The sequence below is a fragment of the Plecotus auritus genome (genome assembly GCF_963455305.1).
Source record: "Plecotus auritus genome assembly, chromosome: 9".
Classification (NCBI taxonomy): Eukaryota; Metazoa; Chordata; class Mammalia; order Chiroptera; family Vespertilionidae; genus Plecotus; species Plecotus auritus.
The window spans coordinates 132,135,706-132,146,894 of record NC_137783.1 but is presented as its reverse complement, the minus strand read 5'-3'; positions in this window follow the sequence as shown (position 1 = coordinate 132,146,894).

Here is an 11,189-nt window from a genome sequence, read left to right as displayed (position 1 = left end):
AGGGCACTTTTGAAGGAAGGAAAGGGATCTGGTGCCCCTATGGCTCTCCTGCAGGGACAGAGCTGGAAAAGCAAAGTTTCCCAAGGAAGTGGAAGTGCAGTGGGGACCCGCCCAGCTAGGGGAGGGGTGCACCCAGACAACCCCTGTGCTCTGGGGCTGGGGTGGTGCACATGCGGCAGGGCAAGCCCTGGGCGGGCTGCAGGGTGGGGCAGCTGGGCCCTGTCCCCCTCTGGCTGTGTGCCTGCCAGCCCTGAGCGGTAAGAGCCCGGCGCCCTTCCCATTCCCCTTCCTCAGGCAGGCGGGCGGGGACAACGGGTGGTGGGGAGACCGCACCGTTGCTCCCAGTCCTGACTCCCGAATCCTGCATGCTGTGTTACTGAGAAACTTTAGGCGGGGACAGGCCACCGGGTGCAGGACCAGGAGTGTCCGGGCTGGAGGGTGAAGTCCAGGAAGGCATGGGTGGCATGGCCAAGGTTCCTGTGCGGGTGTGGGAGTGTGAGTGTGTGTTGCTCGGGTCCACGCTAATGCACACAGCCACACGCCTGCACTCCAGCTCTGCATCATCGGCCACCAGGAACCTCCGCAGAGCCTGCTGTGAGCTCAGATACATCCAGTCACAGCACCAAGCAAGTCTGAGGAAGTTTCCCAGACTGACTCCCACCACACTGGGGAGGCAGGACCCAGACTGATGCCCCACTTCCCTCCTCCCGTCTCCTGCCTCCCACCTCCCACTACGCACGAGGCGCCCCACCTCCATGCACCTCCTGGTGACCATTTGTTTGGTCGTTTTGGACGTGAACCCACAGTCCCCTCCCGCTGCCAGCCTGCTGTTCGGTCATCCATCTGGTCGTTTAGGTCGTGATGGCCCCTAGCTTTTTATATATTAGGATACACCCTTCAAGAATGTTGTTGAGATCTTAGCATTAATAAACTGCTTTCATTGGAATCTTTGTCTCAGGATCTGTGTCTGGGGAAACACAAATTAAGCCATCTTCTCACTCACAATTTTGGTACTTGACTTAACCATTGATGGCTGAGTAGACTGGGCAAGGAATCAATGAGTGAAGAACTGGGTGAAAGCTGGAAAGTGAACAGCTCTGTGCTTCCTATAGATCATGGAGAACTCCACCATCTTGGCATAATTTTCTTCCCTCCTGTTCAATCCACTTTTATAGCCTTCTATTTTATACCCTCATTGCACTTTATATCCTCATCTTACATATCTGTATATACATAACAATTTTATTACAAGAGGAGAAATTCATTTCTTGTTGGGGATCTGAAAAAGGTCATAGGGAAGACTGTCTCTGTGCTTGTTCATAATTAAGCATCACAATTCTACATTGTGTAGAGTTTACATAGTCTAATAGTGTTCTGTCTTCCATGCTTTATCATGACATCCTCAGTCAGTGGCCTCTCATTGAAGCAGCAAGTCACACAGTGCTTGGTGCAGAGTTCACTTGGCTCCTGGGAGCTCGTGTGTTAGGGAAATGGGTCAGGAGCTCATCTATCTAGAGAAGCAAGTGGAAAATAAGGTGCCTATGCAGCATTGGGGAGGAGTGTAGCTATGAAGTTGTAAGAACTCACAAACCATAAAAGGTCTTTAAGTACAGGAGCAACATTATGAAAGTTCTATTTAAGGAAGAAAATGCTTGAAGCTACACTTAAAATAGATTGGATCAAGGGAGCTTGAAAGTCAAGGAGGCTGACAGGAGAGCTCTGCTGTAATCCAGGTGTGAGCCATGGCTTCGGGGGGAGGGTGAGTCTGTGTCCAGGAATATGGACAGAAAGAGATAAATGAGAGGAGAAACACTTTGAACAAAATTTTGATGGGAATTGCTAAACATTCGTTGGTAAAAATACACTAGATTATATATCTATGTGGTGCTTTCTCTTTTTCATTGTACTTGACTCCAAAGTTTGGAGCCATTGGGCAGATAGAATGTTATTACTGACAAAGTCAGGGACATTGAGAGCTGGAACTGCTGTTGGAAGGGTTAACAAGCTAATTTTAGTTACTTTAAATTTGTGCTGACAGGAAACTCTTCAAGTAGTAACACCATTAACATTCAGAAGCCAGAACTCCTTGTCTAACCCCCTGCCAATTACTGATTTAGAAACCTGTAGCTTTGTCAGCTTATTTTTTTAAATGTCAGCTCATGTTTAAGCGAAGAAAATAAATAAAATAGCTCAATTAAACTATTTCTGATCACTTTTCTTTTATAGTACTCAGTAAAAATTCAACAATCTTATCAGTTTAAGATTCAGCTTTTACTTAAAATACTGAATTTTTAAAATAAAACATGATTAAATTTATTATGAACATTCTAAATCTTTACGTGTCATGCGAGGTCATATATCATTGTAAGTCCTGGATTGAAGAATTATATGTATTTTATGCTTTCATTTAACTTTATTGTATATTAAACATTCACTGAATACATTACACTTTGAGGGAATCAAGAATGAATAAAATAACATGTTTGCTGTCAACAAACTTAGTACCTAAAACAGTTTTCTTGAGACCAAGTCAAAATGGCCACCTTAAAATCACAGGTGTGCATAAAATAAATTGATGGGCTTGCAGTGTCTTGGGTGGGGATTAAAAGAGAGTCATTTGTACTGACAAGGATCATCTGGAAACAGGCAGCATTTGAGTTGATCCTGGTATTGGGTGACTAGACTATCAGGAGGCAGGAGAGTGTGTAGCAGGTGCTGGGTGAGTTGCATTGTCTCAATGAGTAAGGAGTATCCAGGTGTCCTTGGGCCAAGTGGTGGAGTTGTCAAGGCACTTGTGAACATTGGAGCTGGAAGGCTGTGGCCATCGCAGTGACTCAGACTTGAGAGCTTTACAGCCTCCCGTTGCTCACACCCGTTCTGTTTCAGAGCAACGCCTGAGTCATCACAGTGAACAGTTGGCCATGTTGTTACCAGTACACTTCAAAGCAATTACAGAATATTTATGCCTGTTGGCAAAGGGAGATCAGATGGGGGAGCTCAGGATTCACTCCTGTAGAAAGGAGTGTGCCTCAAGTCTGTTTTTTCCCTTGAGCCTCCCTCACAAGGCAGGTAGCAAACTTGAGAGATAAGAATTGACAAGAATATTAACAGATCATCAGTGCTTCCATTTATAGACTGTCTTGTGCCCTGTTCAAAGGATGAAAGCATATGGAGTCATAATTTCATTGAAGTAAGTCTTCATAACCACCCTGCTGTTCCTGTTTGCAGGTATGGGACAAAGGCTTAGGAAGCTGAAGTAACTTTCCCAGTCATTACACCCAGTAGTCAGTTAATATTTGATTCCAACTGATTCTGACTCAACATCTCATTCTTTTAAAACATTACTGTCTTTCATGAGTAACCAAGGGTCATAAATATTCTTATCGATGAGTCATGAAAATCACTCATATTGGCACAGCTCTCTAGTGTTTTTAATATGCCAAACATTGTTATACTTATTAGTAAGTTAAAAGTGCTTCTCTTAAATGCCGTATTTGTTCCTCATAATAAACCTGCAAGTCTGAATTGAGGTTAATGTTCAGAGAAAGTGCTTGGCCTGACCAAAGGTCACAAGATAATCATATGAAGTCACTGGTGCCTGAGACCCTAACTAAATACTGTTTCTACTGATGGTTTTCAAAATTTTCAAAACAGAAAAACCACTTCTTTAATGGAGCAGCCCATTATGTGATAAAACCAAAGAGAGTGGGCTGCTGAGGCTGAATTTGAGTTTTGGAACCTTGGAGAACCTGCCTGTTCAGATTCTTCCTCCTTTGTTTACTGGCTCATTCCAAGGAACCTGGGCTTGAAGGGCCCAAGGTCTAGTCTTGCTGCCTTTGATGGAGGAGACACAGCCACCTTGGTCTAAGTCCCCCCACATTTCTGGGTATGCCTGGCTTCAGTCATTATGTAACGTGTTTCCTATTTTCGACTCTGTTATGTGAACCTTGGGGGTTCTGTTTCATCATGTGAGGGTTTATGGATTGGCCTACACATATATCAGGAGCAGGAATTTTTTTCTCTTTCCTAAGGGAACATGAGGGATCTTTATGTGACATTTTAATTACCTATTATCACTGAGAAGGCATAGTGATTCCAGTGTCAGATTGCACAGGCTCAGAGTCTAACTCTTTAAGTTAGTAAATGGAAACATAGTGTCTCTCCTTGTTAGTCTTCTCGTCCATAAAATGGGGAGAATAATGACAATGGCCACTCTGGACCGCTTTGATAATTAAATTAGTACTTCATGTAGAAGGCTAAGAACAATGTCTGGTACAGAAAGAGTGCTCAATAAATGTTAGCTATTATTGTGCATTAAAAAGTCTTAGAGGTTTTTGTCTGAATGAATCAGTATGACTCAGTGGACACACCACCACCACCACCACCACCACCACCACCACCACCACCACCACCACCACCGTTGATCTGAGGCTGCACTGATCAAAAACATTATATTAAAAGTAAATCTTAATCTTTCCTTTTTAGGAACAATCATACTTGAATATTTAGGCTAGTGTTTGTGGCCACACTTTAGGATGGGGATTGAAAAATGACAGTGTATTTACAGGGTACATAGTGCAGTGTACCATGGGAGGTAGGCAGGCTGCAGAACATGAAGGGTGAATAATGTCTGAAATGAGATGATTGAACTGGAGAAGAGGATAGGTTCTCAGTGTGTGGCATAATGGGTCTCAGGTGGAATCTGAACCAATAGGTGGAGACTAGAAGGAAGGAAGGACATATTTATTTAGTGCCTATGATGTGTTAGATACATGCATTCACATATTTAATTTTTATAACTATCTCGTAACATAAGAATTGTTGTCCTCATTTTTATACATAAGGGAAGCTGGGGTTCAGGAATGCCACCTGCTCGAGGAGGATTTCCAAGTAGGTCCAACAGACGGCAAGTTCTAAGTCCTTTCTGCTGCTTCCCTTTACGTAACAGGCTGCCTGGAAGTCTGGAGGTGTACACAGAGTTCCGTGGGTGGGTTTCTTCTTCTTTTGATTCTAGTCTTTAGCACATGACAAAAGGCATTTCAACCTCAGTTTTCTTTTGAGTTGCATTTCATCTTCCATGTTGATTTTCTTTTTCAAATCTGAGGTTTTCAGTTTCAAGAAATCTGGCAAATCAATGTTGAGTTTCACTGAACTGTGTGTATGAATTTCATCAAAGGGCAAATTTCAAGATGGAGCAGGTCTTGCCTTTTTAGATACTAACTTCACAGATGAAAATAAAACATTTAAAGATGGCTTTGGTCATTAGGACAACCATATTATGCTATTGGGAATTTTCCAGGCCTCCTAGCAGTGAATATAAAGACTGCAAAATAAACCCAGAGTTGAAACAAGTTTTTCTAAGTGGCCCCTTCTGCATTTGCTTCCTTGTTACCTGAATCTGTATCTTGCCATAACACCAGTGTTTCCCCCACTTGCTGTGATTTAAGTTTTGTCATCTGTTTGATGAAGAAGTTGAACTAAAAATCCTTGAAAATTTATCCCCATACATTTTGTGATCTGAGAATTAAATTAAAATGAGTTTTCTATACCCTTCCTCCCTCCTTGCCTCCCTCCCTACCTCCCTTCCTTCCTTCCTTTTTTATCTTATTTATTTGATAACTTGATTAATAAATGAGACTTCAGTTTAAATTCAAAGCCCTGAGGTTTGTTGTGTGTGTGTGTGTGTGTGTGTGTGTGTGTTTTAATATTAACTTGAAGGGTATAGTTCCTAAAGCAAGCTGGCACTCTACCAAGAAAAGAGCCGATTCTCACTTAAGCAAAACAGCAAAGTTGCAGATTGCAGCTATCATCACTAATTAGCTGTCCCAGATGGAGGGTTGTCCTACCCCAAAGCAAGAGCTGGATGACTTTCTACAGATAACTGAGACATAAATAACTTGCTCCACTCTCCCTCTACAGTAGCCATACCATATTGCCTCTCCTGTGAGAAACATATAATTGGTCCATTTTAGAATTGGGGCAAAAGAGGCTTGCTTTATAATTGATTTTAATAGAATTATCTAGGTATAAAAATAATAAATGCTATTGCAGAATGTTTAGGTAATGGGAAAGACACAAATAAGAAAATAAATCATCCACAGCTCTCTCTAGCTATCACTACATATCCTTCCACATGCATCTAAAATACAAGTTGACACTGTACACATTTTGCAAGCTTTTTTACTTAACCCTTATTCTAAACATTTCTATATCATTACTGTTCTTCCACCATATCATATTATGAATGATGGATAGTATTCTATTATATGGATTTTTTTTTATTGTATGACATTGAATTTTTGATACTTAGGTTGTTTTTAATTTTTCACTATTATAAGCAGTGTTGCAATGATTATCCCTGTAGATAAATCTCAGTACACATCCACAATTATTTCCTTGACATAGATGTCTTAGTTGTAAAATTGCTGGAGCAAAAGAATAGGCAATTTCTAAGCCAAGTCTTTTACAAAAATGAGAAACGCTTTTCATTATCACAGATTATGAATGTGGAAATTATCCTTACACTCCCGCCAACATTATACATTACTGTTTTATTTAAAAAATTGCTAATGTGATTGGTAAAACTTTATGTATAAATATATATTAAAGTCTCTTTATGTATTTAAGTAGACATTTTATATGCTTATTAGCTTTTATAATTCTGTCATAAATTTCCTCTTCCCAGCCTTTCTATCTCTTCATATTCTAAGGATGATAATTCCATGTTATATATATTGAAAATAGTGTCTCCCAATTTGTTGTTTTCCTTTAATTTTAACTATTATATATTTAGCATAATATTGAAGAGCACAGACTCTATATTCAGATTGCCATAATGTCTGAAATTGTCTTAATCAGGGTTAGGGATCACAAAATTAGTCAGAATGGCTGAATTGTTAGAGACAATAAAAAGCTAATTTATTCCTAGGAATGTCTATTGGTATTTGAAATGTGACTTGATAATATTGGTCCTTTGATGAGGCCGAAGAAATGCAGAGAGATTATGTAATTCAGAGTTAGATAATGAATGCATCCATGTGTCCGAGTAATGAGCACACACGGTCTTGTTTCAAACAGAGAATTCAGTATTCTGTGCTGCCAATTGTTGACGCTTAATTGGTTGCATGTTTTATGGTGGAGAATGTTGGCCCCAAGTGGAGAGGCAGTTGGCCAAGATTTAGAAATTATTGTGACAGTTAAAAGAGGAAAGTGGATTAGCAGTAATACAGTAAGTGGTCTAAACAATAGGCCTGGCCAATCAGAGTCATTGATGCAGAAATAGCAAGTCAAAGGCAGGCCAGCTCCATAAATGAGGATATTCACACAACTCAGACTTGTTGCATACAGTGACATATGTGTGTCAGAAACCTTTCAAAGTTCCCAGAGGTGATAATGTGATACATCAGTAGAAATGCTTTTACAAAGCCATAACGTCTGAAATTGTCTTAATCAGGGTTAGGGATCACAAAATTTGTCAGAATGGCTGAATTGTTAGAGACAATAAAAAGCTAATTTATTCCTAGGGATGTCTATTGGTATTTGAAATGAGACTTGATAATAGTGGTCCTTTGATGAGGCCGTAGAAATGCAGAGAGATTATGTAATTCAGAGTTAGATAATGAATGCATCCATGTGTCCGAGTAATGAGCACACAGGGCCTTGTTTCAAACAGAGAATTCAGTATTTAGCAGGTGTGTCTTCTAAAACTCTAACAGTGGATCCGAACTACTGTAGCAGCCCCCTCCCCCCAAGAAATCCATTTATTAATAAAGATTTATCTGTAAACACATGTGTATTTCCCACAATGTGCAAGACACAGCCCACATGAAGAATTACCAGTACTTCTTTAGCTGGTTGCAAGACTGATGCTATGTGATAGCAAAAAATCCAAACTAGCTCATTTAAAAAAGTATTTTTAAAAAAGAGTTAATATTGTTAACATCTATGAAAAGATAAACAGTCTTATTAATAATCAAATAAACTTAAGTTTCTATGTTACCTATCAAAATTGGCATTTAAAAATGATATATTCACCTCTTGGCTAGATTGTGTGAGAATAATGTAAGAGGGCATCTTAGTAATGAATATCAAAAATCTTAAAATATATTTTCTTTTTTAAAAAATATATTTTTATTGATTTCAGAGAGGAAGGGAGAGGGAGAGAAAGACAGAAGCATCAATGATGAGAGAGAATCATTGATCAGCTGCCTCCTGCACACCCCCTACTGGGGATCAACCCCGGCATATGCCCTGACCAGGAATTGCACTGTGATAAACCACCTAGGTCGATGCTCCACCACTGAGTCACACTGACTGGGCAGAGTACACTTTCTTTTTAACTAGCAGTCTCATTTTTTGGACTCTAGTCTCATGTTTAGATAGATCTACACAGAATCATTCTCAGTTTAAAAAGAAAGAAAAATTCAAATGCAAGTCATTTATGAAATAGCCAAGAAAGGATGAAGGGAGGAGTTGGGGTACTTCTACACCAGCTCTGGAGAGCCACTAGTAGAGAGTTGCTTCTGGAAGTGTTAATTCCCTGGAATTCCAGACTGCTGTGGACTTGGGCTGAATGACTTCTGCAGTAATGCAAAAAACATTCAGCCATAAAGATGCAGGTAGTAAGAGTTGGAAACAGGTTAAAGGCTCCTAAGATATGGACAATGTCTTCTAGCTATATTAAGGAAACATTCAAATGAATTGCAAGTACAAAGGACAAATATATTTATTATAACGTATATTTTAGAAACAATGTGCCAAAGTCTTGGGGATTGATTGCAGAAATCACAGTGTATACAATTATATATCATTTCTAAATAATACTTAATCACTAAAAAGTATGTTGTAGAATACTTCCTGACATGAGTGTTTTATTTGGGAAAATAAGCAGGTTACAAAGCAGCGTGTATAATATGATTATATTTTAGTTTGGAGAAAAAAAATCTATCATTAAAAATAGATTTGAAAGAACACAAAACAGTAACTCCCTCTGAGTACTGTGATAGTGAATGTATTCTTCTTCTTCTCCTCCTCCTTCTTCCCTGTTTTATAGTTTTTTAATGTTCTACTATAAGCAGTAAACTTTAAACTGTCATCAATGAGTTAAAAATACAATAATTAAAAATCCTTCACTACGTCTAGAAAAATAATGTTTTAAATGTAATAGGATGATATGAATTTCAAGTGTACATTTGTATGACACATGATCTATATATTGCATTGTGTGCCCACCACTCAAAGTCAAACCAACTTTTGTCACCATATATTTGGTTCCCTTTATCCCCCACCACCCCCTCACAAGAAAAATAGTTTTGAAAGGAATTGATGTTTACTTTTTTGAACTCAGTTAAGATTATTTCTACAAACATAAACATTGTTCCCCCTGCAGTTTGACTGGTCATGCCTGTCAGTTAGCAGATATGGTACATGAAAACAGTCTGGATTACATCTTGTACACTTCCAAATCAGAGTTACTTGTTCAGTTTGTTATGTTGGCAATACAGAACTTCAATTCTAAATCCAAGTGTTCAAATTCAGGCATAGAGAGTTTAATGAAAAAATGAACACCCTCACCCTAGCTGGTTTGGCTCAGTGGATAGAGTGTCAGCCTGCAGAGCAAAGGGTCCCAGGTTTGATTCCAGTCAAGGGCATGTACCTTAGTTGCAGGCTCCTCTTGGCCTGGGCCCTGGCTGGGGCTCATGCAGGAGACAACCAATCGATTTGTTTCTCTCACATGGATGTTTCTCTCTCCCTAAAAACCAATGGAAAATTATCCTTGGGTGAGGCTTAACAAAAACAAACAAACAACAACCACACCACACTCTACTTTACCAAGAAATAACTCAAAATAAAAAACAATATTGAGAAATGAAAATCCCTTGTACCCCAACAGAGAGATGTGCTGAACTGCAAGATTCTTCCCTGAAAGGAATTTAGATTTGCTCAGTTTTAGGTGCTAGTAAGAAACATCTTCAGAACTAAGATTAAGTAAGGGCAAATTGTTTCTTTTTCACAACATGCCAGTCATGGAATGCTACTACAAATCTAATCAAATGTCAAATAAATCAGGTTTTGGACATAATGCTCTACACACAGTAGGTCCTCAAAGACACTCATCCAATAAATTAATATTAGATTTTGCAAAAAGAAATCTGTCGCAATTATGATTAATACATTTGTTAGGTGGTTGATGTTAGTCAAAATTGCCAGTTCTTTTTTCAGAAAGTTTTTTTTTCTTCCAGAAAGAGAGTGGGAGATCTTTGTTCTAATCTTTTTAAGAGCTCATCAATAATGCACCAGATCAAAATTTAGAACAGGCTGTGTAACGATTGGCATATGGGGGATGAAGAAAATTAATTTGATTCCCTAAGAGAACAACCAGACAACTTCCCCTCAATAATCCTTCTCCTTCTGTGAAGGGAAGTTTTAGGAGTTGGTGAGGAATGGTGAGAAGCAGATTTTAAAAACCTGGTCTAATTTTTTAACCACATAAAGAGCAAATTGATGTAATTAAAATATACATCTGTAATCTTCCTTCATCTTAGCCAATCAGTTGTTCTGTTATATTGATTCTAGTTCTTCAGTTTTACTAAAATTTATCCCTTCCCCTGTATTTAGGCCCACTTTCTAAGGTTCAGTTATCCTTATCTCTCTGTGGTTTATTCCAGTAGACCCCTTTTTTTCCTGTCCCCCCCAACCCAATTTTTCCCTAATTTAAATTTATTTTTTTTATATCTTGTAAAGTTACTCTCCAAAAACACAATTCTTATCTTTATTCAATTGCTCGGTAACATTTCACATTTCATTCTGTATTGAGATTGTTTGCAATTGTTGTCTTCACCTTATCTTTCACATATCAAGGCTAAACCTATGAATATTGTATCTGGATTTAGAAAAGTAGAAGGAAGGATGTTGGTAGTGCAGAAATTCATATAAAAGACAAACCTGCTGTCTATAGGCAGTACCTTAAAACAGCAGGTCAAGTGAGGTGGGACCCTTGTGGAAAAGCACCACTGTATTGTAGACTCTCTCCGCTTGAGTTCAAGCTCACAATATAACCATGCTAATTCCAGAGAGGTCTCAAGTACTAGTAATAGAGTAGGAATAAGAATCTTGGATATTACTACCAAATTCTTTTCCCATTAACCACAAGAGACCAGGAGATAAAAGGATTCATTTATTAATTCCCT